The following is a 27560-nucleotide window of genomic DNA, read 5'->3' on the forward strand; positions in this document are numbered from 1 at the left end:
TTCTGCGCAGCAGTTATTAAGGTTTAAGGTTTCCAAAGCCCCCCGGGGGGGCGGGGCGGATATTGCCGTCAGTACACACTGCGTGGTGCACTGTAGACATAACTAAAGGCTGTTGGCAGCGTCCCTTCAGTCCGTAGGTGAACCCACTTAGAAAATATTCACTTTACTTCCATTCCCACTTCCTTAACTCAGTCCTGCTGTCCAACTTCTCTGAATAGATATGACTTTTAAGTGCAGTTCCTTTGTGACGCCATTTTTATCAATCATAAATCAATCAATCAGTCTCCCAGTTCCTCCTTGAGATCCTTCTACTTCATCTCCTTTATTTTCAAGGTCTCCTTATCATGGCGTCCAACCGCTCCAACTTCTCACTTTCATTGCCTTGAGAGCCTGAGTGAGTGGCCGAAAAGCACCCCACACACACACACACACACACACACACACACACACACACACACACACACACACACACACACACCAAGTGCTGGACTTTGCTGCCAAAATTCCAGAAATCGTAAGTCAGGACAAGATACCCAAAGCATTCTCGCAACTTTGGAAAGCTGAGACAACAGACGAAGCAACCACCAGCATTTTTCAAAACACTCACAGCCAGCCAGCGGTGTCTCCTCTTCTCTCCCCTGATAACCCATAACCCAAGACATCCCCAGGATGACAGTCCATTGACAGGAAGGAAAAAAAAAAAAAAAAAAAAAAACTCCACGTGCAAAATGACTTTGCCTTAGTGACAGCCGGCAAGTCATCACCAGGGTCTTATTACCTGTCACTTCAGATGGCATGTCAGGGGTATTCGGAGATCTGGGTCATATTAGTGAAGGCAGGCTTTGGGTTATCAAGGTAAGGAACACTTTCCCCTTTTTCCTCTCTCTCTTCAGTCCTCATTACCTTGTGTTGAATAGACGGAGCTTCCAAGTTTGACCTTAAAAGACTTTTTTTTTTATTACACCATTATTCAGAATTTTTTTTATGATATGCATCCTTCGGTGCCTAGCTCACCTATCTAATATTAAAGGGTAAATAACAAGGTTATATTTTAGACACTCATGCAGCTTGACAAGTCAAAAATTCAGAGCTGCTAAGCATAAAGGCTTGGAAATTTCATTCAAGCTATGTTAATAACACTGAACTGACAAAAGTTTGGACATTTACAATTTAATCTTGCTACTTTTATTCGTAAATGATTCAAGTTAGTCTTTGATATAAATTTTCTGTGCAAACATATACAACCCAAGTTCCCAGCAAATGTTGTTTAAAGAATGTTGAGATTCCAAGGTTAAATGATGTTCATAAGAACATTATATAAAAGAGCAGAATATGTTCCGTATATAATTCACCTTCAGTGGAAACATGACAGGAATTTCACGCAGCGGCAATTAATCGAGGTTTATCTGGGGTTTCAATATTTGAATCTTCGTCGTGGGTGAATTCTCTAAGAATATAAGCATCTCTATGAGTGACAGTTAGCGAATCCAGATAGCTCTAGATCAGTGGTTCCCAAACTTTAGGGAAATTTGAAGCTACCACGGGGGAAATAATTACACTACCTACTAACTAAAAAAAATCTCAGATGGACTTTCTCATGTTTAAGAGAGAGAGAGAGAGAGAGAGAGAGAGAGAGAGAGAGAGTAGAAGAGCAAACAAAAGTCCTTTTATTTGTTACTAACCGCTCTCTATGGCTATGCGGTTAGTTGTTACTAACCGCTCTCTATCCACTTTACTCTGTAACTATGTTTATCAGTATATTTGTACATTTGAAAAGTAAATTAGAAAATAGTGACAGTGTGTTTTAACTACTCTTTCCCTCATACACATGAAGGGGGAAATCTGGATGGTTGAACTGGGTTCAGGAGGAAATGTCAGAAAAAAGTTTGGGAACCACTTCTCTAGATCATACTTCGGTATTATGAAATCATCGGTAATATGAAATCAACTTACCTTATGATTCTACCTATACATTGTCTAAATCATTTCATAGAACATACCCAAAGGAACTAGGTACTTGCCTCCTGGCCATGGTTGCTCGCGTGAAATGTTAATGCTTAGCAAGTGTTTATCTGATTTTCGTTGAGGATATTGCAATATATTGCAATACAGACCGTCCAGATATTGCGAGCCCAGGTGAAATTAATTGCAATATTACTTCATGAATAGAACTGCTTACTAATTCAGTCCCAGTTTTGAGAGGTACGAGTTATGCGGTTGAATTTCTGTGAGGTTTAGGTTTATGGTATTCCCTGTGAAAATGATGGTAAGATAAAAATAAAGACGGGAAAAAAATTGTTTCTTTGTATGAGGTGAAATATAATAGAGGAAAGTGAAAAGACTATAGAGGCGTAAGATTTATCATATGTATGAAAACATATGTTTCGGGTTTCATTCAGGATAAGAGAGATAACAGAAGGATTGATATGGAAAAAGCAATGTGAGTTCAGTCAAGGAAGATAGTTCCCAGAAAATTACATTGGAAGTAGGAGGTTGAGGAAGAAAGCTGAAGATAGAATTGGTAGCAAACCAGCGTGGAGGACTTTAAAGATGCTTGGCGCAGAAGATAGTTTATATAGAAATTGTGGTTTTAAAATTTACAGGTCAAATAGTGAAAATTAGGGACTCGCATGGGGGGTAAAAGAAGGTTTCAGGGAAGAGTGTATCGCGCCTTCCTTGTTTAATATTTCAACTCACTGAAAAGTGAGGGAAGTTAGGAACACGACAGAAGATTTAGGAACAAGTCTGGGTTATGGATGATATTTGCAGATTATGGACCTAGTGATAAGGAGGAGAAACTTTAAAGACTGGTGAAAGAGTAAAGGACAAAATTAGTGACTGATAGTTAGAGGGAAATTATGAGGCCACCTAGGAACCAGGAATCTTGAAATGTATGTACTGCAAAGAAAAGTGGAAGAATGGACGACGTAATTTATGTGATAGATGCTGTCAGGAGGAGAGAAGAGGTTAATCAGACAATAAGTGAAGTAGGGAAGAGAGCAGGATCTCTGCAAGAGGTATGGAAGAGAAGATGAGTGTCAGGGGATGGACGAAGTGATTGTTGAGCGACTCTCCTTTATGGAAGTGAAGTGTCGATGCTGAATGAGAACGAGAGTGAGAGGGAAAAAAAGTTATAAGTCGTCGAGATGAATTATTTGTAAAGCATAAACTGAGTATGAGGAGAAATAAAAGATACGAAAGCGATCTAGTAGGAATGTTATTACAGGTGAAAAGATGAATTGGTTCGTTTAAGGTGGTTTTTGTCGCGTTGAGTGAATCGATGGTCGACAGTTTAGTGGAAAGTGAGTATAATTCGAAAGTTTTGGGACGAAAAAGGAGAGAGAGAGAGTGAAAGAGAGTATATAACTGTTCCTTCCTGCTTTCTGGAGACGTAGCAGCCCCCTGAGGGTGGTGTCAAACGATCACGTCTCCTGGTTTTTGAAGGATTCCTCGAAGTAGCGAGTAGTTTTTCATCGCTGGTACTAAATTGAATTCGCTAACAAGAGGAAAGGCGACTCAAAATTTCTCAGCAATAAAAACCTGAGGCGAAGTTTGACAGATGTTGACAAATTTTCAGAAACCTGTGTGTGTGCGGGACCTTAGCAAATCTTTGATGCACCAGGAATTGTAAATATGACGTATATTTGGCGAAAATTGTGATAAATGTTACAGTCGTGACTGCTACGGCATTCTGAAGGATTTACAGATCTGGAGATGGATCTGTCAGTACTCATATCATGGGGTTGGCTCGGGGGCGGGGTTGGAAGGGGGTGGGGGGGTGAAGGAGTGCGGAGTGAGGTCTTCCTCAGAATCAATGAGATCGTTGGAAATTATCATTATTCAACATTTCCGTATATATATTATGACGGGACTTGAGTGAATCTTACCTGGTGGCTAGGTGTGGGGATGTTGCTGGTCTGTAATCACTCAATTATCCCTCATAAATTTAAAATATCACCACCAACAAAAATATTCTTTTTGTCTGCTTCACGTATTATTTATTTTCACCTCTATTTTAACCACTTTTAATTACTTCTCCAATCCAGCAGGATCTTAATTAAACGCTAAAGACTATCGATAATTTAATACTTAACTAAAAAAAACTTAAATTCCAATATAATTACTTTCACACGTAATATCACAAAAACACTAATAATGATAAGCAAAAGAAAAAGATGATTTCAACACTGCACTGAATAGTTCTCTAAAGAAAAATACAAATTACAAGTGTAACGAAAACTAAGGAATGCAAATATCTGTATGACTAAGTTAAGGAAAAGAAACCAAGGATAATGTAGAATAGTTAACATAACTGATAACAGATGGCGTTGAACATTAAACACCCGATAATTTCATAAATACAAATTATTTACAGAGTTTTTATTTTTTTTTTTTTTACAAATAATTGTGACGTTCCGTCATAGATCCTCCCCCCAAAGAGCATCCTACTTAGGATGGCTGGGATGAGAGACGGCGGGAAATCTGGATAATGCGTCTGCAATTTTGTTTTGATGTCCTGGGATCGCTCGAAGCTCAAGATTATATCTTGTTAGATAATACGACCAGCGTAACAATTTGTCGTTCAGTAGTCGTGATCTATCCAGGAAGGTTAAAGGTCGATGATCTGTATAGACTATGACCTTGTGGTTGCATTCTAAATATGGAGCAAAGTGACGAAGAGCAGCTATGATGGCAAAAAGCTCCTTTTCTATGGTTGCCCATCTAATTTGTGAACCTTTGAATGAGCCTGAGAAATAAGATACTGGAAACAAGCAGTCCAGTGGCGGCTCATCTCCAGATTTGCAAGCTGATGACATCTGTAGTAGTACTGCACCGTATCCCGAATTGCTTGCATCTACCTTGGCTCTCCCAAAGGCACTCTTGGCCAAATTAACTGTTAACCTTGAAGATCTGAAGCGATGGAAGAGTTCTTCGAGGGTCTGCAGGTGTTCGTCCCAGTCGTCACTAGCTACCACCACGTCATCCATATATACGTAAGTGTCTTTCATATTTCTTATTACCTCTGACATCATCCTCTTGTTTCAACGAGTCCAACTTCTTGCCCACCATACGGTAGTACGTCTGGCGTATGGGAGTAACACCTGACTCGATGACGATGTCATGTTGAATGGTTTGACTTCCCTGCAAGTTGTCAGAACCTACATCATGAAACCTGGAGAGCAATTGAGATAGTAATTTTCTCTGAGGAGATGGTATTCCTGTAAAATAACGGGGCAAGGATTTTAGAATCTGACTGTTGGTGTTGTCTTTCCAGTTAATTAGTTGATCATCTTCAGGAAGATCTAGGAGCAACTCTGTGGAAGTTTCCTCTAGTGGTAGTATTTTTGCCTCAGAAGAAATTGAGAGATGACTTACCATTTGAGTAGGTGCTTGATATGCCTTCAACAAATTCACATGTAATAGTTGCTTTGATCGTCTACGATCAGGAGTAGAGAGAACCATTCAGCGTACGTGTGAAGATACGAAATGCTGGATTGGATTGTTAAGAAAATTACAAAGAAAACAGTCAATACAAATAACTATCACTTATATAAACAACGCACTTAAGTTTCTTTGCACTTTAAATAGTCACAAACAAAAAGACTAGATCAATCCCGGTCAGGCCCCCACTTATGACGGGACTTGAGTGAATCTTACCTGGTGGCTAGGTGTGGGGATGTTGCTGGTCTGTAATCACTCAATTATCCCTCATAAATTTAAAATATCACCACCAACAAAAATATTCTTTTTGTCTGCTTCACGTATTATTTATTTTCACCTCTATTTTAACCACTTTTAATTACTTCTCCAATCCAGCAGGATCTTAATTAAACGCTAACGACTATCGATAATTTAATACTTAACTAAAAAAAACTTAAATTCCAATATAATTACTTTCACACGTAATATCACAAAAACACTAATAATGATAAGCAAAAGAAAAAGATGATTTCAACACTGCACTGAATAGTTCTCTAAAGAAAAACACAAATTACAAGTGTAACGAAAACTAAGAATGCAAATATCTGTATGACTAAGTTAAGGAAAAGAAACCAAGGATAATGTAGAATAGTTAACATAACTGATAACAGATGGCGTTGAACATTAAACACCCAATAATTTCATAAATACAAATTATTTACAGAGTTTTTATTTTTTTTTTTTTACAAATAATTGTGACGTTCCGTCATAATATATATATATATATATATATATATATATATATATATATATATATATATATATATAATATATATATATATATATATATATCTATCTATATATTATATATATATATATATATATATATATATATATATATATATAATATATAATGTATAACTGAATCACGAAAATATGGAAGAAGATGAATATATAAATAAAGACAAAATCCACGAGGAAAAAAATCGGCTCGGCCAACACGGAACCAGAGAAATTTATTTCTGGTGATAGAAATTCATTTCTCGATATAATGTGGTTCGGATCCCACAATAAGCTGTAGGTCCCGTTGGTAGGTAACCAATTGGTTCCTGGCCACGGGAAAATATCTAGTCCTTCGGGCCAGTCTATGAGAGGCAAATAAAAACGTTTCTCTTTCCTTCGTGGATTTTGCCTTTTATACACACACACACAACCCATTACGTCTTGTGGGCGACACTGCGGTATGTATTTACACAATATATTCACACAGACACAAATTATAACCAGTACACAAAAGTGAACAATTGGTCGTTGATTTCACACTTGTCTATGACGCCAGCCATAATAAGTATGACGTGCAGCTCACTGCAGTACAAGAACAGATATAAATATGACCCATGAATATCACTCAAATTACGTGATTATAGTAAATAGCCACTGTACGTTACCGTCATTGCTGTTAAGCGCCAGTATTTCAGCACCAGCAGTAAATTACAGCGATGGCAGCCATTACACTAAACTAAGTGTGATTTGTAGCGGTTCTTTTGCTTTAGTTCATATTTATTCCTCACACCGTTGGACTGTGGAACTTCCAGCCTCCCTTCAGAGGATGTCGTGCAGTTGGAACTTCTTCAGAAGCTCAACGGAAAATGCCATGCACTGCTACCCTAATACAATTTTTCTTGCTTTTTAATAAATTTCATCTATTTATGTATTTATTAATTAATTTATTTTTTTTAATAAGTGGTATCTCTTCTTTCTGTACTTCCCTTTACTTCCTCTTACTGTTGGGTTTTTCCTTGGGGTTGTTAACAGGACGATAAAATGCTTTCTTAGCTCGTGAAATGGCTTTGTCAATAATATGATCGGGGTATCTTAGTCCTCTGAAAGTTGATCGTATGTGCTGAAGTTCTCCATCGACAAACTCCGGGTCGCATATTTTAAAAGCACGTAGGGCAAAGTTCATTACTTCATTACTACATTGCTCAGAAAGTTACATACATTTTTATTCATTCCATGCCAATAACATTAAGAGCAATGTAGTAATGAACTTTGCCCTACGTGCTTTTAAAATATGCGACCCGGAGTTTGTCGATGGAGAACTTCAGCACATACGATCAACTTTCAGAGGACTAAGATACCCGATCATTTTATTGACAAAGCCATTTCACGAGCTAAGAAAGCATTTTATCGTCCTGTTAACAACTCCAAGGAAAAACCCAACAGATTCTTACCCCTCCCATTTAATCCCAACCTCGACAAATTATGTAATTACGTTAACAGTAGCCAGAAAGATACCAACATAGTTTTTAAATACCCAAACACCATTAGCCATAAACTAATTAGAAACAACAATAACGATAAGAATACTATCATTCCGGGAGTTTACGAAATCCCCTGTCATGACTGTAAGGAAAAATATTTTTGGGAAAGTGGAAGAGGATTACCGACCCGATTAAGGGAACACAAACGAGCATATGCACTTCATGCACAGAACAATGCAATAGTCTCCCCATGCTTTTAAGAACAACCATAGACCGAATTGGGATGCATCTAACATAATTTTTAAAAATAACAATGTCCTAGCAAGAAGACTAGTGGAAGGCGCCGCCATAAACTTAGGAGAAGCTTTTTACGGTAACAAGTCGTTCGTTGGGGAAGACCCATTAGTCAATTTTTGCATTCTTAAAAACTTTGTTAAAAATTTTAATCTTAAGACAAGCTCTGTTTTTTCTCCGCCTGATGCTGCCTCCTCTTCTGCTCTCCTCCCTCAGACAGATTACAACACGGGGGACGTGACGTCCAGCATTGTTGCAGCCGCATCGCCAAGGGAACACCGTGCAGCATCATCACAGCCCACAAGACGTTCCAGCAGAATAACCAGCAGGAATTCGAACAACAACAACGGAATCACCTAGTTGGGCTGTTGAGCGGTTCCTTCATTTGCGTTCGTCATGGTGGAATAATTGTCCTATTCAGAAGTTTACTTCGACAGATTTTTAAATGTATAATGTTCACTTGGCTGAGGATGAACCTGGTGCAGGGTTCGAAAGCTCTTATTATTAAAGACTTTATATACTTCACATGCGATATTATTGTGGACCTGCAATCATTGTTATCATTTTCGACACTGAAAATTGTGCCCAATAATAATAATAATAATAATAATAATAATAATAATAATAAATAAATAGAAATAAGAAGGATATGGGATATGCCAGTGGAAATTGTACCCATAATCATAGGAGCACTAGGCACGATCCTAAGGTCCCTGAAAAGGAATATAGAAAAACTAGAGGCTGAAGTAGCTCCAGAACTCATGCAGAAGAGTGTGATCCTAGAAAAGGCGCACATAGTAAGAAAAGTGATGGACTCCCCAGTCGAATTGGAGGACTGTGATAGAGCAAAAAAAAAAATATATATATATAATAATGATAATAATAATAATAATTACAAAATTCCTTCCATATCAGCTGTATATAACGACAGAGCTTGAAAAAGTAAAAGACCACTTAGGAGTATCTCAGATGAGTGTTGTACTGTAATGCTTGACAGCTTGCCGATGTGAGTCGTACAAACAATTCTCCTTGTGTTTCTATAACTTACTTATATTCGAAAGACATATCCTTTGGAAGCTTGAATTTCAAGTTAGTGGTCCCTTTGGTGGGCTTGTTCCATAATAATAATGATATTGATAATAATAATAATAATAATGATAATAATAATAACAATAATAATAATTTAGAATTTTTACTTAAGTGAGGGGTACAGTGAAAGGAATGAAAGAGGTTGCACCATAATAATAATAATAATAATAATAATAATAATAATAATAATAATAATAATAATAATAATAATTTAGAATTTTTACTAAAGTGAGATGCACAGCGAAAGGAATGAGGGGTTGCAACCATGAATAATAATAATAATATAATAATAAATAATGTATAATATAATGTAAATTTAGAATTTTTGCTTAAGTGCGGGGTACCAGTTGAATAATGAATCCTTGCACCATAATAAAATAATAAATAATAATAATAATAACTTAATAATAATAATAATAATAATAATAATAATGATAATTTAGAATTTTAACCTAAGTGAGGGGTACAGTGAAAGGAATGGAAGGGGTTGCACCATGATAATAATAATAATAATAATAATAATAATTTAGAATTTTTACTTAAGTGAGGGGTACAGTGCACCGCTTGAGTTGCACAGACGGCACTACCCCTCCTACAGGGGAGTTCAACTATTGCACGTTCGTGACAGGTCCTAGTATGCAAGAGTTAACATTGACTAATGGTGTTTCCGTTCATAATAAATCTAGACTAGAGGTTAAAGAATTACTCTAGAACGGAGATCAGTCATATTCTAATCTATGTATTTAAGAAGATTTATAATAATAAGACTTTGAATCTCTCATGTAGTTTTATAATGATGTTTTTTACGACTTCGGTGGTGTATCGTAGGTGAGTTCTAAATTGATTTCAGGAAGCCAGACCTTGACATTATTTTGAGACATAATGAATTCTCCGTTGATGCCTGTATCTTAATTGCTTACTCTACTAATCAGGTTAATGATGTTTTTTCATAACATACAAATGCGTGCGCACTCATATAAATATATACATGTGTGTGTGGGGATATATATATATATATATATGCGATCTTTATTCATGTTTTTGCTACATATCAGTGTAACTTCAGCTTATTCTTTCCGATATCTCTGTAGTTAGTCTGCCTCGTTAGTTTTCATGCTACGTCACTCAATATGGTGCCATTCTATGTATCTTAGTGTGTTTACAAATTCAAAACCAAAATATAAGGTATAAGTGATAAATTGAAATTAGCCGAAGACGCATTCCTATATTTGGCGGGAAGAATTGTTCGCGCCAAAAATCAAATATTAGAGACATAAACATATTTTCGCACCATGCGTCACTCAGATAATTCTCGCTTCCAGTGAGAGAGTTTAATGCTATTGTGTCAGTTTTTATGTGTTAAATATTAAATGAAAACTATAAAAAATATTCAATTTAATTAATATTCAAGGTAAGCTACTCATTTTGATGTCACTTTGAAGCTAAAAGCTATTATTTTTATAGAGAATTTTCAGGGTCAAAATGGCAAGTGAAGTAGAAAAGAGAGAGAGAGAGAAATTTTATTTTCCAAAAAAAAAAATGCAAAATTATAATAATAAATGGCCTTTTCAGCTGGCACACTACATTTATATAATAAGTATTTCCACTATGAGGCCTGTAATTGTTTTCATTTATAGAGTGGGGGACAAAGCAAAAGAAAATCTATATTGTTCCTGTTTCATGCCATATGGAAGTCATTGAAAGCATTGAGGTTGAACAAGTAATGGACATAATGTATTTTGATATATTTCAAGCGCGGTGCAAATGCAGAATAATTAAAATTTTACTCTCATTGTCACGGAATTGGTACACGCATATATATTATATATATATTGCTTATAATGGGTCTAAAATACACAAATACTTGAATATGAGATTACTCAAACTTGTGTAACTTTCATCAATTAAAATTGCATTGCAATTCGTAAGCTTGTACATTGTCATAACGATTCATGAAGTGAATTATTGGCTTATCATTAAAAGTGTTGAAAAACCGAGAATGCCCTTCTGAAAATTGTACTGTAGTGTAAAAGAGCAGGAATGAATCAAGACCGTGTTAATCCAATTGCGCGACTATAGAAAAACCCTGCGTTTTTATACTGATCACACGACATACGACCTGGTAGCGGCAAAGCCAATGAACTTTGGGAAATCGTTGGAAGAATATTGATGCCGGAAGACATTCATAAGAATTAACGCGACGTTTGACGTTATATCTCTCACTGAAAGTTTCAGTTTTCTGAAAAGAGAACTATCGGGCAGCTTTGTCTGTCCGTCCGCACATTTCTGTCTTAATTTTGTCCATCCGTCCTCAAATCTACTGAATATAATTTCATTGTCATACAATAAGATTATAAGATTATATATGCAGTCCTGCTTCCGTACCATATCTTAGTAACTGTAGTTTCATTACTCTGCATTGTTATAAAGTCTTGTCGTTCCCTGTTTGTCAAGTTTACTTATACAATTAACGTCTTTTGTCGATTAATTGAGATCTCCCAATTGTTAATAGTAACCGGTTTGATTATCAACCATTCCCAAAAATAGTGAAAAACAGGAGGAAGAAGACCATAGGCTTTGTTTTGATTCACCACTGTCAGCCATAGAGGTAAGATGGCGTCTTGAACTGAACTGTTGCCACAACAATTTTCCAATTTATATATTTTCCTATCAAACTGGATGAAGTTAATCCTTCCTTTCGATGTATAATTATAGCGCTATACTAACGATGTTCTTCAGAAATGAATCAACTCTGGGAATTACGAATGATCATTACATAAATAATGATTTAAATTTCACTAATATGGTAACAGTCGCTCGCTCTTTCTTTTCAGTCAGTCCTCCACTCTGATTCCGACATCGTTCGGGAGGGGGCAGTCACTGTGTTTTAGATGTCAACGTTTCTCTGCGTATTCGTAAGACAGATGGTCATCTGACTGTGTTCATTAACGTGAAATCAATATTTTGTGTGAAATAGCGCTAATAGTGATAAATATTTGAGTGAGGGAGACAAAAGTTCTAAAAAGCTTCAACTTCAGTGTCTCCTTTTGAGTGGTAAGTTGGTTAAGTTTACCTCCATGTTTCTTGACGCATATTTATTGTAGTTATTATGTTGATAGTGTAATAAATATGACGATTTGTCTGTTTTGTAAAACCAGTTGATAGTGTGATCTGTTTTAACGTAGGTTAATGATGGATAGGATGGCCTACGCTGTGTTGGATAGGAGGTAGGCTAGGCCTAGACCTATGCAAACCGTTCTTATTGTAGACCAGCACCAATTATTCAGGAGAGATGATTTAGTTTTAAATTCCAAACGGAAACGAAAAGTAATTGAGAGAAATCAAAACGTTAATGGTCAAACTGCTTTTAAATAATGTTGTTGGTTACAATAGTAGTTTTTCATGTGCTAAGTGAATGTAGACGATTAGAATTGACGACCACAATGGGTCTAGATGCGGACAAAATTTCCTTATTTGTCCCTTCTTTTGTAATTGGCGAGTGACTTTGAGTTAAATAAGTCTACTACTGTGGTATTTGCACGCATTTACGTTTGGTTAAGGTTAGGTTAAGGGAAAGCAAGGTTAGGATGTGTATTGGAGGATATTTGTTGTTGATTGAGAAGATAGTGTAGGCCGATGCCTTTTGGAAACCGCCTACATTTTTGTTAAACTGTTGTCTTGTCGATCATTTGCTTATTTATATTTACTTTAGAATGTATCCTTACAGCTTTGAAATCTTGTTTAAAATGTATCATACATTTTAATTAACGTAAATCATGTTGTACTACACAACCATTTTGGATAGTTAATCTTTCGATGGTAATATTTTTTTATATAGATTTATAATGCGGACAGGAGGGTGGACACAGAATGGCAACAATGTAATATCAAGTTGGACAGGTTAGTTTCATCAGGCATTCGCCTCACTCCAGTTCTCTATCCAGATGAGAACCCCAATCATTGACTCCAGTTTCAGCTTTTGTTGCTCTAGGAAATTGGAGACGTAATCTCTTTATCTCGCAGTATTAGCTAGTCAACTGAGCTCCTCTTGTGTATCAACGCAAGCGTCGACACAAATAGCTAAGGAGGGTTTAAGTCGACATTGGAAAACATTAATAGGACATTGGCTTTTCCCAACCACTTTGTATTGTAGGTTGTTAAAGTAATTTTTGTTTTTTTTGTTCCCCAGGACTACGTTGAATCTTGGAATCGCTATTATTGGTTTTTCTTTCAGGATACTGGGCGGTTTAAATGTTATAAAGTTTGGTTGATTCCACTGTATTTGTTTGAAATGTCTGTATCATACACTAGGCCTATAGGTAATCACTTAGCCAGCCATATGTAGCTGAATCTGGACAGTTTCATATTCCTTGTTGTTACGTGCATTCAGAGTTCAAAAATTCGAAAACAGGTAAACTCGACATATGTCTGTACCACGTAATATAGTCTCATATAGTCCTACCATCAAGCATCCGTCAAAAAATGTGACTTGGAAACGTGAATACATTGCTGCCACAGAAAGGCGAAAGCAATGTTGTTATAACTGACATCAGCCCCAATTATCAGTGATGGAATAACTTGCAAGTAACGAAGAATGGTTTTAAAAATTCATTAGCCAGACATGATAGAATAAAAATTAAAAAGAACTGGTAATCTGCTCAAAGGTAGAGGGGAGTTAGCCGTATATTTTTTATTGTCATCCAGTACGTCAAGTGGTGTGGCTGCTTTCTTAGCAGTGTACGTTCGTTATTATTATTATTATTATTATTATTATTATTATTATTATTATTATTATTATTATTATTATTATTATTATTAAAGAGTAGCAGCTTACTAAACAAAACGAAGACAGTAAACTAATTAAGAATCATCTTAATTAGTCATATTGACATTACCTGTAATGTTACGGAACATACTCTTGGTACACAAAATCGTAACATTTATTAAAAGGGTTAAATGTGCTTAGGTATGTATTTATTATTATTTTTCATTTATGTTTTCTTCATTTATTGTTATTTATTTTATTTTTTTACAGTGGGAAGATCGGTACTAGCGTGACTGCCCAAAGAAGCTTGGATCTACAAAGAGGTGAGTGAGAAAGATGGTTCTTGCATAACATAGGGTTATTAGATCTTTGTGGTTAGTTGCTATTTTTATCTATTTATTAATTTATATCTTTTGCTCACCAAAGAACCTAAACAGTGTTTGTTGTTTGTGCTGTTTTTCCTTTATTTAAATCGTGCGGCATTTCATAACTACTACTATAGTAGTTCACATCAACCGTGCATTTGATGTCTAGGCCAGTCCCTTACGAAGCTCCTGATTGGCTGTTGATAAACAGTCTGGCTGGAAACTCTGTCTCGAGAGTTCAAATGGGAAGGATCTATGTTCCACCTCACTAGAGGGACACGTCTTTCAAAAGTATCCCTCAGAAGATGTGGAACATACATCCTGTCCATGTGAACTCTCGAGAGAGACTGAGAGTTTCCAGCTGTGACTGGCTTATCAACAGAGAGAGAGAGAGAGTGGTGGTGGTGGAAAGGGAGGACCTCGTTCGATCGTCAAGAGCGTTTCCCAGAATATTTCAGCCTACGGGGACGTGAAAGTTTAATTTCTTCGGTAGAATGAAATACCGCCGTGCATTATGAATCCTCCAACGAATGGAGGAGCCATTCAGGTTACGTACGATCACCGCTGGCCGGCCATTTCCAAGTTAGAATGGATGTGGGTGAAACGGGAATCAAGATTTGGTTCTCTGGGGTTTTGTGAATGGAATGGAAGCGGCGAATGTTACAGTGTTCACGGATATGTGGATCAGTGTTGTGTCTTGTTGGCAATTTTAGATTTTGCATATTTGATGCGTCTATGGCCTGTATTCTAGATTTCATCTAATGGTTTGAAAATGTGGAAAGAGGGAGTTACGAGTGGTTAAATAGCAACTGGGAGAAAGCCCCACCGTTATTTGAAGTAGAATAATAGGTTGAGGGGTTGGACAACAATATCAGGAAAGGAAGTGGGAATGAAGGTACCTTATATTATAAGGCTAAAGAGAATGTGCAGCTAGAGATCGCAGGGATGTGCAGACACCTTTGAATAATTTCATATGATTGGATTTTTTTTGCAATATGATGCCTATTGCGAAGGCCTGCGGTAGGCCTAATAGCAGCCATTACATAACGGAATCCATCCTTTCATTGCTATCATTTAAGTTGCTGACAAGTTGATCTTTGACAAGTAGCTACACTGCGGTCGGTGCACATACAGATAACTACCAGCTACTTAAGAATCGCTTGTAGCTGTACGCCGTAGGGGCATAGTGCCGTCAGTGCACCTCATGCGGTGCAATGTAGGCATTACTTTTCGTTATTTGCAGCGTCCCTTCGATCCCTAGTTGCAACTGCTTTCATTCTTTTCGCTGTACCTCCTCTCTTATTCCTTCTCTTCAACTTACTTTCCACCCTCTCCTAATACTTGCTTCATAGTGCAACTGCTTTGAGGTTTTCCTCCTGTTACGTCTTTCAAACCTTTCCACTGTCAATTTCCGTTTCATCGGGGAATGGCTTTAGTTGTTGCTTTAGTGCTTGGCGTGTATGCCTAAAATTTATAAATCAATCAATCAATCCAAGGCAGCTTTGACCTGGGTACGTCTAGATTGGTTCAAATTGATGTATTGGGCACACACACTTGCCTATCGTATCAGATTGGAGATAACATGTGACCCCATTTGTCGTATGGTATTTTTGTGTACCATTTTTCTTTTTACTGAGATGCTCTATTTATTTATGAGCATTATCTACTTCAATGCTTTTCAGTTTTAAAAGTCAGCAAGTCAACTTTGATTGACTGTTGAGCTGCATGCTTGTAGACTTTTGATAGCAGCCAACCTGACTTTCTCCCAAAGGGGTTAGTACTGTCAGTGCACCTCGTGCGGTGCACTCTAGGCATTCCTTGAGATTCCTTGCTGCATTCCTTTGGGCTCTATCCACAGCTCCTATCATTCCATTTACAGTACCTCCTTCCATAATCTCTTCTGTCATACTTTCCACCCTCTCCTAATAGTTGATTCAAAGTGAAATTGCGAGGTTTTCCTCCTGTTACACCTTTCAAACCTGTATACTGTCAAATTCAGTTTCAGCGCTGGATAACCTCATATGTTCAATCCGAAATTGATTTTTTTTTTCCCCTCAACTGATTGCTTAACCCTTTCCGGTCTTGGTGCTTCTGGGAGTAACCAGCCATGTGTCTCATACTAAGTATTGAGGGCTTCTGACAGAAGCCCACCCCAACACCGTGCATATCTTTGTAATAACTCGATATAGCGTCCCCAAAATTTATCCAATCCATAGTCTGTTTTCTCTACTTGACCTGTATAAATGAAAGAAAAGCTTTTCCCCATCAATCAATCTACAATGTGGCCCGGAAAATAATATTCCTCCAAAATCACTGCTTGTTTTTGGCGAGATCACCTCATTTCGCCCGCGAGTTTCCCAGATGAAAGTCGCCTCTCGCTACATCTAACTGGCTTCATTTCCTCACGTGTTTGTAACGTTGTCACCAAGTCGCCCTACATCCCTAAATTTGATTAAGAAGTAATTAGTGCTCTTCCTCTGATCCGATATATAATTTTTCTGTCTAATGAATAAAAGTGAAGAAGGTCGTTGTGCACCGCTAACGACGGAGATAAATTTGGAGAGGAAGTGAGTTCATACTATGATTCCTTATCCTCTGATATGCAATATTTATGATACAGGGTAGTTTGTGGAGTTTGTTGCATCATTTCGCATCACTGGTCTTGGATACGCAGTTGCACAACAAGAATGTACCCAGCTTAAAGCCGAATACACACTTTACTTTCCTGTTTACCAGTCTATCGATTTAGATGAGGAAACGTTGCATGGATGGGGGTCAACGTGGGATTCAAAGACACAGAACGAGCTCGATTGGCCAATTGTTTGTTTTTTTCGCGGTGGCATCAAAGAGATGAAACAGCCTTTTGCAGAGTCAGCGGGATGGGACCCTCGTGTGTAACTGGCCTACTTCGCACTAATCCCCGCTGTGGTTGGGTGAATGCGTAGACGGAATTTTGTAGGATTCTGTCTCTACTCGTCATTTTTTCGCTTGCTGTTTTCCCCTCTTGTTATGATGCCTAAGCAGAAGATAAGAACTTTATCTTAGTAGTGTTTTGGTACAGTCCTCTCATACTGGATATTGAATTCGACGCATACATTTTGTTTGCTGTATGTCTCTCTATTTGTATGATTTCGCAACCCGCCAGCTCAGTGACACTTTTCACGTTACTAACTGCGTAATGAATGCAAATGTATCAGGCTAGTCAATGAGGTCTCATCGTATCCCCTTGTCAATTTTTATTTTAGAATTGATGAGATTGTGTACTTTTATTTCATTTTAAAACTTTCAAGCAACCTGTAATAGTATAATTTTAGAGAGCTAAGACCCTCTGGCATGGGACAGTACGTGGTTGCAGTAAAGTGTTGTATGAGGCAGAACTTGCATTAAATGATCCTGATTAGCTGATCTGACCCCTTTAAACTCTCTTATATATTGTTAAAGCATTTGAAAATACATTAAATGCGTTCAGAAAACAAGGTATTGTTTGTAAGACTTCTCAACTGAAGCAAGATGTTACTGTCAAACCTGCATTGACTGGAATATTGTTTTCCAGGCCGGTTGTCGGCCACTTTCCGCCAACTTTATCTGCTATACAAGATGGCTTAGTTTCTGTATTCAGTTTCCTGGAAGATAGAAATTTTAAGTTTTATTTTTCCATGGAGATTTTCCGGTACCACCGTCAGTGACTGCATCTCAAAAGCCTTTTCATTTTGCTCTCATTGCAGAGCAACAACACCCTGATAACTTTGGTTCCGTGTTTGTACAACTGTGGAATGGTTTTCTGTTATTATCGATGTCGATGCTCATTGGTTTAATTAAGAGAGGCTGTGACTGTGCCTTAGTGAACTTTGAACATTTGTCAAGGTTTCTTACTTTCACTGCTTGTTTTTGCTTGTTTTATATAGGGATTATATATTTTTTGTCAATTTCCTTACTTGTTAACCTTCCACTTTCTTTGGAAACTTGTAGTATTATGAATTAATGGTCATTTGTACCTGTCAAATTTATACGTTTCTCATTTTGAATGATAATAATGCCCCCTGCAATTTCTTTGAACTTCAAGAGGCACTTAAAGTCATTTTCTTTATTATATGGAAATTTCGTTTTCGATTTTTTAGATGAGATGATGCTCCCAATCCCTCTCCCCCCCCCTTTTTTTTTTATCATCATCTGACCCCCTACCCAGATCATTTCCAGCTATGCATATCCTCATGACGCCGAGATGAAACAAACTCTTGTGTAGCCGCTGCTGGTGTCATGATTTTGAATATGCTAATTTTTATGTCTACTGCCGTCGTTAACTTGAAGTGTCTAAGATACGAATGTCTTGTAAACATAGGCTTTGTCTCGGGTATGTAAGCTACCCAGTTTATTCCTTTCATAATACTGTATACAAGACTCCACGAGTTTTCTTTTTGCCCCCAATTCTCTCTCTCTCTCTCTCTCTCTCTCTCTCTCTCTCTCTCTCTCTCTCTCTCTCTCTCTCTCTCTCTCTCTCTCTCCAAATCTTCTTATTTCCAGCAACTCGTCTAAATCGGGAATACGCGATCGTAATCGGCAAAGGATTAAGAATTAGACCGGTAATAAGAGAATAATCCAGATTTCTTCGCTCCGTTCCTTGTAAAGAAAACAATGTTATTCTTTGTTTGTGGTTCAGGGGGTATTTATTTGCGTGTTTGTTTGTCCGTCTGTCCTGTATAACCGATTTTACGAGAAGCTTGGTGTTTTGGAAATAATTCTCGTCCTTAATCCTATACCTCTTTGCAGCGTGCCTTAGCTGCAACCCCCCTGTCGCTCCTTTTACTGTACCTCCTTTCATATTCCCTTTCTCCCATCTTACTTTACACCTTCTCTAACAATTGATTCATAGTGCAAATGCGAAGCTTTCCTCACGTAACGCCTTTCAACCTTTACTGTTAAATTTCCGTTTCAGCGCTAAATGATCTCATAGGTACCAGTGCTTGGCCTTTGGCCTAAATTCTGTATTCGGTTCAATTGGTACTATACCGTTCATAGTATATATTTTGCTTCCTATCGCTTTATTTGCACTAAAAATTGTATATTTTTTGTTAATAAAAAACGAACTAACTAACTATCATTTGCCTTTGCATTAACATCAGGCGTTATACTGTTTTTATCACGCTGAATGAGCTAATAGGCTAATATAGTGGTTAGCGTCGCGTATGCCACTCAGATGTCGTGTCGTGGGTTCGCGTCTCCCCCAGGGCTATGAAAAATCACTGGCTCACGGTCAGTTACTGCCGCATTGTGGGGTCTTGAGCGGTGGGAGGTCGAATCCAACATTCTTTGGAAGCTTGAATTCCGAGTCACTGAAATAATGATAATCTTAGGTCCCATCGCTTGGCCTGCGGCCTTAAAAGTGAAGAATATCCATAATGCGATTGTTTTTGTATTAGAGATTTTTCCTAGATGTGTTTACTAAATTATGTGTTTGCAGTTCGTCGACACTTTTAAAAGTACATCCTCAGCTCTGTACGAGACACATGGAAAGATTCCTTCATCTGAGTCTTAACGGTGAAATACTCCCAAGGGACAAAAAAAAAAAAAAACCCCCCAAAAAAAAAAAAAAAAAAAAAAAAAAAAAAATTGAAAAAAAAACTTTTTACAATAATTCTCTCTCTCTCTCTCTCTGCTTAAATATTTGTTAAAGATAAATCAACTTAAGAATTTTTTGCATAGTTGCTATTGTTAAATATCTATGATATACCAATTAGTACGGAGAGAGAGAGAGAGAGAGAGAGAGTGCTATAATCCTTATAGCACTTTGAGACTAGGTCGTGAAGTTTTTTGTATGTGCGGTTTCGAGATACTCGTCGCTATTCGTATTTCTTAAATCTGATAACTCCCCTCTTCCGGCCCCCATCTCCCCCCCCCCACCTCCCCCCCCCTTCCTCCTCCCCTTCAGAAAAGGGGTGGGGGTGGGGGATATGTATAGTCGCTATAGGATGGAAGAGCCTAGTGACTTTGGTTAAAAAAAAAAAAAAAAAGACTAGGAAACCTCTATAAAACGGGATAGTGGTCCAATTTTTTTTCGAATATATTATAAGGGCAAAACTGAATACGCAAATGTAGGTGGTTGAATAGAGGGGGAAGTATGCTACCGAAAAAGAGGGAGTTTGTGAAACATGTTTTTTTTTTTTTTTTTCCTTTAATGGATCCGAGAACAGTCTCCTCGTCTTGCTTGGACTTGATTATAAAGCCGTTTTAATATCTCTTTCACATGCGAGGGACATTGTTGAGAGACCTTTATATGGGAGGCACTAATAGATGAAATGAGTTTCCTAACGGTAGTATATAGCCGCATCTTAAAAGACTAGGTGGGAGGTCGACTTGAAGGAAGGAACTGGGACATCGATCTGAAGGGCTTAACTAGTATTACATTGTCTTGATACCCGGAGTATTGATTGAAAATGACTGTCCATAACGATATTTCAACAGGTAAAAAATGCAATCGAGTTTTCTGAGCCCGCCGCGCCCATGAAACTTTCAGCCACGGCCAGATGGTGACCTGTCCTTTAGCGTTCCAGAATTATGGCTTACTTAACCTTAGATAAAAATCAAAACACAGAGGCTAGAGGGTTGCAATTTAGTACGTTTGGTTGTTGGAGGGTGGATGATCAACATACAAATTGCAGTCCTCTAGCCTCAGTGGTTTGTTAAGCTCTGACGGCCCAGACAGAAAAAAGTGCCAGACGGGACAGACAAATAGGACTCTGCCTTTCAAAGGACGCCTCTTCAATCATAAATCTCGATAACCTTCGACGTAGCCGTCCCAGATTTCGTGGCTGATTCGTGGAGAATCGTTCACGGAACAGGCTATAATATTCTCTCCCTTCTCGTTATTCTCGTCCCACTAAATTCCCTGACGCGTCTCGACACCATAATGAAACCACACAGCGTCTCTCCTCCTCCTCCTCCTCCTCCTCCCTCCATCCTCCTCCTCCTCATCCCTCCTCTCCTTCTCCGGTCAAGATCTCAGTGACAACAAAGGCTCAGGGTTTAGTTACCGGTAAAATAGACCACCGGATATTCGTCGTCAACCCAAGACTAAATTTCCTTGGACTGTCGATATTCAGGTCCAATTAAAGAAATGGCTTCTCCTCCTCCCTCCTCCTCCTTCTTCTTCTTGCTCTTCTTACTTCTTCCTTCGTCTTCTTCTTCTTCTTCTTCTTCTTCTTCTTCTTCTTCTCTTCCTTCTTCCTCCGGGGTTGTTGTACAAGTTCGGAAAAGTGCGGGGGGAGTAGCTGTTTTGTTTTAGGGTATTTTTTTTTTTTATATTGGTGGAATTTCGGACGTTTCATTGAATTGTTAGTCCCTTGAGGAAATTCTAGTTGGGTTATAATGTGGTAACTTTATGGACTCTTGCCCCTCCTCTTCTGGAGGATAATGGCCTGGTAGGTACAGGGATTCAAAGATACTTCTACGGAATTCGTTCTTTATTTGGTTTGCAAGCTACCCATAGAATGCGCGCCCTATGGAATGTTTTTGTACAAATAATCCGAATAATTTGTACAAATGTAAATAATTAGGTGGCTCACAGCTCCTTCATATCAACGAATCGTGTTAAAAATCCAGGCTCTCTAATGTTGTCAAAAGATCTTTTTATAGAACGTTGGACTTACAGTTTTGTCAACAGGCATAATGAAAGCGTATTTTGCTTATTATTATTATTGAATTGAAATAATATTTTAAAGAATATCAGCTCTCTGTTGGAGACTACAGCACTTTCTTAGTAATTCTCTGGACATGGAAGACCTTTGATATTAAGGAGCATCGTCAAACCACGAATTCTGTCAAAGTGCTGTATGGCTAGGCAACTTATGAAAGAGTTAATGACAATTTCTGTTGTGTAGAAAGAGTACATGAAAAATGACAACCCAGAATCATGTGCTACTACGTCAAATTTAGTATCGCTTATTGTTGTTAAAGTTTAATCTTTTAAAGGAATTATATATATTATGTGCTACTATGTCAAATTTAGTTTAATCTTTTAAAGGAACTATCAGCTTCTTATTGGAGACTTAATATAATTTTCTTATATATTTCCCGGACGTGATAGAACTTTTGATATGGAGGAGCCAACGTCAGAATTTGAGTATGATTTGCTATGCCTATTTTAGAAGAGGTTGTGATAAATTTTAATATGAAGAAAGAGTACTTGAAAAATAGCAACACCGAGTATGTCCTACTACTTAAGATTCAGACTTTTGACGCCAGATTCCAAGAAAAGAGTCGATTTTCCAACCATTTCGTTTAATGCACAGTGCAAGAATCTCCCGGAAAACAATTCTTGTAATCATTTTCCTCAAAAGCACCTCAACATTTTAATGGTTGACTGAGGATAGAAAAGATATAAAGTTCTTCCACTTTAAGGTGCTGCTGTAACAGTTCAAAGGCGGGAAAGGCAATTCTTAGAAGGATTTTCCAGTTCACATAAAATCGTTTTGGGAAATTTTGGAGGTCTGTGTTTACTATGTGGGAATTTTATTCTTTCTAAGTGCGTATTTAAAATCATACATACACACACACAACACACACACAAACACACATATATATATAAGTACATACATACACTTTCGTTTTGTATTTGTTTGTCTTCGTTTTTATAACTTTAGAACTTCCTACTTAGGGATAAATACTTTTATTTCTGCTATTGCATTGCCGTGTATATACCTTTAAGGTATGAAACCCATTCCGGACTGCTTTATTTGTTAAACGTTTACTAGATCTGTCTCGTAGCTCTTATCCAATAAGGTCATGGTCTTCCAACTCGTATTGTGACCACAGAGCATAGCAGAAACCATCAAGTACGATCCTCCCTTGGGTTGTTCGTATGAGATTACTCAAACTTGTGTAACTTTCATCAATTAAAACTGTATTGCAATTCGTAAGCTTGCACATTGCCATAATTATTGGCTTTTCAGTAAAAGTGTTGAAAAACCGAGAATGCCCTTCTAAAAATTGTACTGTAGTGTAAAAGACCAGGAATGAATCAAGACCGTGTTAATCCAATTGCGCGACTATAGAAAAACCCTGCGTTTCTATACTGATCACACGAAATACGACCTGGTAGCGGCAAAGCCAATGAACTTTGGGAAATCGTTGGAAGAATATTGATGCCGGAAGACATTCATAAGAAATAACGCGACGTTTGACGTTATATCTCTCTCTGAAAGTTTCAGTTTTCTGAAAAGAAAACTATCGGGCAGCTTTGTCTGTCCGTCCGCACATTTTTCTGTCTTAATTTTTCCTATCCGTCCTCAAATCTACTGAATATAATTTCATTGTCATACAATAAGATTATAAGATTATATATGCAGTCCTGCTTCCGTACCATTAGTAAAGTGTAGTTTTCATTACTCTGCATTGTTATAAACTCTCGTAGGTTCCCTGTTTGTCAAGTTACTGATACAATTAACGTCTTTTATCGATTAATTGAATCTCCCAATTATTAATATAACCGGTTTGATTATCAACCATCCCAACAATAATGAAAAAACAGGAGTAAGAAGACCATAGGCTTTGTTTTGATTCGTGTCAGCCATAGAGGTAAGATGGCGTCTTGAACTGAACTGTTGCCACAACAATTTTCAAATTTATATATTTTCCTATCAAACTGGATGAAGTTCATCCTTCCTTTCGTATGTATAATTATAGCGCTATAACTAAACGAAACGATTCTTCAGAATGAATCAACTCTGGGAATTAACGAATTATCATTACATAAATAATGATTTAAATTTCACTAATATGGTAACAGTCGCTCGCTCTTTCTTTTCAGTCAGTCCTCCACTCTGATTCCGACATCGTTCGGAACAGGGCAGTCACTGTTTTAGATGTCAACGTTTCTCTGCGTATTCCCGTAGACAGATGGTCATCTGACTGTGTTCATTAACGTGAAATCAATATTTTGTGTGAAATAGCGCTAATAGTGATAAATATTTGAGTGAGGGAGACAAAAGTACTAAAAAAGGCTTAACTTTAGTTTCTCCTTTGAGTGGTAGGTTGGTTAAGTTTACCTCCATGTTTCTTGACGCATATTTATTGTAGTTATTATGTTGATAGTGTAATAAATATGACGATTTGTCTGTTTTGTAAAACCAGTTGATTGTGTGGTCTATTTTAACGTAGGTTAATGATGGATAGGATGGCCTACGCTGTGTTAGATAGGAGGTAGGCTAGGCTTAGACCTATGGCAAACCGTTCTATTGTAGACCAGCACCATTATTCAGGAGAGATGATTTAGTTTGTTTTAAATTCCAAACGGAAACGAAAAGTAATTGAGAGAAATCAAAACGTTAATGGTCAAACTGCTTTTAAATAATGTTGTTGGTTACAATAGTAGTTTTTCATGTGATAAGTGAATGTAGACGATTAGAATTGACGACCACAATGGGTCTAGATGCGGACAAAATTTCCTTATTTGTCCCTTCTTTTGTAATTGGTTAGTGACTTTTGAGTTAAATAAGTCTACTGCTGTGGTATTTGCACGCATTTACGTTTGGTTAAGGTTAGGTTAAGGGAAAGCAAGGTTAGGATGTGTATTGGAGGATATTTGTTGTTGATTGAGAAGATAGTGTAGGCCGATGCCTTTTGGAAACCGCCTACATTTTTGTTAAACTGTTGTCTTGTCGATCATTTGCTTATTTATATTTACTTTAGAATGTATCCTTACAGCTTTGAAATCTTGTTTAAAATGTATCATAACATTTTAATTAACGTAAATCATGTTGTACTACACAACCATTTTGGATAGTTAATCTTTCGATGGTAAAATATTTTTTTATATAGATTTATAATGCGGACAGGAGGGTGGACACAGAATGGCAACAAGGTAATATCAAGTTGACATGTTAGTATCATCAGGCATTCGCCTCACTCTAGTTCTCTATCCAGATGAGAACCCCAATCATTGACTCCAGTTTCAGCTTTTGTTGCTCTAGGAAATTGTAGACGTAATCTCTTTATCTCGCAGTATTAGCTAGTCAACTTGAGCTCCTCTTGTGTATCAACGCAAGAGTCGACCCAAATATGCTTGAGGTTAAGTCGCATTGGAAACATTATAGGACATTGGCTTTTTCCCAACCATTTTGTAATGTAGTGTTATAATTTTTTAATTTTTGTTTTTTGTTCCAGGACTACTTGAATCTTGAATCGCTGATTGGTTTTCTTTTCAGGATACTGGGTTGAAATGTTATAAAGTTTGGTTGATTCCACTATTTGTTTGAAATGTCTGTATCTACACTAGGCCTATAGGTAATCAACTTAGCCAGCCATATGTAGCTGAATCTGGACAGTTTCATATTCCTGTTTGTTACTTGTATTCAAGAGTTCAAAAACGAGGTAAACTCGACATATGTCTGTACCACGTATATAGTCTCATATAGTCCTACCATCAAGCATCCGTCAAAAAATGTGACTTGGAAACGTGAATACATTGCTGCCACAGAAAGGCGAAGCAATGTTGTTATAACTGACATCAGCCCAATTATCAGTGATGGAAATAACTTGTAAGTAACTAAGAATGGTTTTTAAATTTCATTAGCCAGACATGATAGAATAAAAATTTAAAAAAGAACTGGTAATCTGCTCAAAGGTAGAAGGGAGTTAGCCGTATATTTTTTTAATTGTCATCCAGTACGCCAAGTGGTGTGGCTGCTTTGCTTAGCAGTGTACGTTCGTTATTATTATTATTATTATTATTATTATTATTATTATTATTATTATTATATTAAAGAGTAGCAGCTTACTAAAACAAAACGAGACGTAAACTAATTAAAAGAAATCATCTTAATTAGTCTTTAATTGACATTACCTGTAATGTTACGGAACATACTCTTGGTACACAAAATCGTAACATTTATTAAAAGGGTTTTAAATGTGCTAGGTATGTATTTATTATTATTTTTTCATTTTATGTTTTCTTCATTTAATTGTTATTTGTTTTTTTTTTTTTGGTTTTTTTTTTTTTGCAGTGGGAAGATCGGTACTAGCGTGACTGCCCAAAGAAGCTTGGATCTTACAAGAGGTGAGTGAGAAAGATGGTTCTTGTATCAATAGGGTTTTATTAGATCTTTGTGGTTAGTTGCTATTTTTTATCTATTTATATTTATATCTTTTGCTCACCAAAGAACCTAAACATGTTTGTTTGTTTGTTTGTGCTTTTTCCTTTATTTAAATCGTGCGGCATTTCATAACTACTACTATAGTAGTTCACATCAACCGTGCATTTGATGTCTAGCCAGTCCCTTACGAAGCTCCTGATTGGCTGTTGATAAACAGTCTGGCTGGAAACTCTGTCTCGAGAGTTCAATGGGAATGGATCTATGTTCCACCTCACTAGAGGGACACGTCCTTTCAAAAGTATCCCTCAGCAGAATGTGGAACATACTATCCTGTCCATGGTGAACTCTCGAGAGAGACTGAGAGTTTCCAGCTGTGACTGGCTTATCAACAGAGAGGGAGGGAGAGGAGGTGGTGGTGGTGGTGGTGAAAGGGGAGGACCTCGTTCGATCGTCAAGACTCAAGAGCATTTCCCAGAATATTTCAGCCTACGGGACGTGAAAGTTTAATTTTCTTCGGTAGAATGAAATACCGCCATGCATTATGAACTCCTCCAACGAATGGAGGAGCCATTCAGGTTACGTACGATCACCGCTGGCCGGCCATTTCCAAGTTAGAATGGATGTGGGTGAAACGGGAATCAAGATTTGGTTCTCTGGGGTTTTTTGTGAATGGAATGGAAGCGGCGAATGTTACAGTGTTCACGGATATGTGGATCATGTTTGTGTCTTGTTTGGCAATTTTAGATTTTGCATATTTGATTCGTCTATGGCTTGTATTCTAGATTTCATCTAATGGTTTGAAAATTGGAAAGAGGGAGTTTACGAGTGGTTAAATAGCAACTGGGAGAAAGCCCCACCGTTATTTGAAGTAGAATAATAGGTTGAGGTTGGACAACAATATCAGGAAAGGAAGTGGGAATGAAGGTACCTTATATTATAAGGCTAAAGAGAATGTGCAGCTAGAGATCGCAGGGATGTGCAGACACCTTTGAATAATTTCATATGATTGGATTTTTTTGCAATATGATGCCTATTGCGAAGGCCTGCGGTAGGCCTAATAGCACCATTACATAACGGAATCCATCCTTTCATTGCTATCATTTAAGTTGCTGACAAGTTGATCTTTGACAAGTAGCTACCACCTGCGGTCGTGCACATACAGATACTACCAGCTACTTAAGAATCGCTTGTAGCTGTAGCGCCGTAGGGGCATAGTAACGTCAGTGCAACCTCAATGCGGTGCAATGTTGCAATGGTAGGCATTATTACTTTTCGT

At 37.4% G+C, this 27560-nt stretch overlaps 2 long non-coding RNA genes across 2 annotated transcripts in view; both read left to right on the forward strand.

The window, feature by feature from the left end:
- LOC135226796 (uncharacterized) overlaps positions 1–8472 on the forward strand; it is a 209759-nt gene extending 201287 nt beyond the window's left edge. Inside the window, exon 4 of the long non-coding RNA XR_010317284.1 lies at positions 8196–8472. This is a non-coding gene — a long non-coding RNA (uncharacterized LOC135226796). The remainder of the gene's footprint in view (positions 1–8195) is intronic.
- Positions 8473–11935: 3463 nt separating this feature from the next.
- LOC135226797 (uncharacterized) lies at positions 11936–26247 on the forward strand. Its single transcript, XR_010317285.1, has 3 exons — positions 11936–12122; positions 14104–14156; positions 26195–26247. It is a non-coding gene; the product is annotated as an uncharacterized LOC135226797 (long non-coding RNA).
- The last annotated feature ends 1313 nt before the right edge of the window (positions 26248–27560 follow it).

The sequence above is a fragment of the Macrobrachium nipponense genome, chromosome 15, assembly GCF_015104395.2.
Source record: "Macrobrachium nipponense isolate FS-2020 chromosome 15, ASM1510439v2, whole genome shotgun sequence".
NCBI lineage: Eukaryota > Metazoa > Arthropoda > Malacostraca > Decapoda > Palaemonidae > Macrobrachium > Macrobrachium nipponense.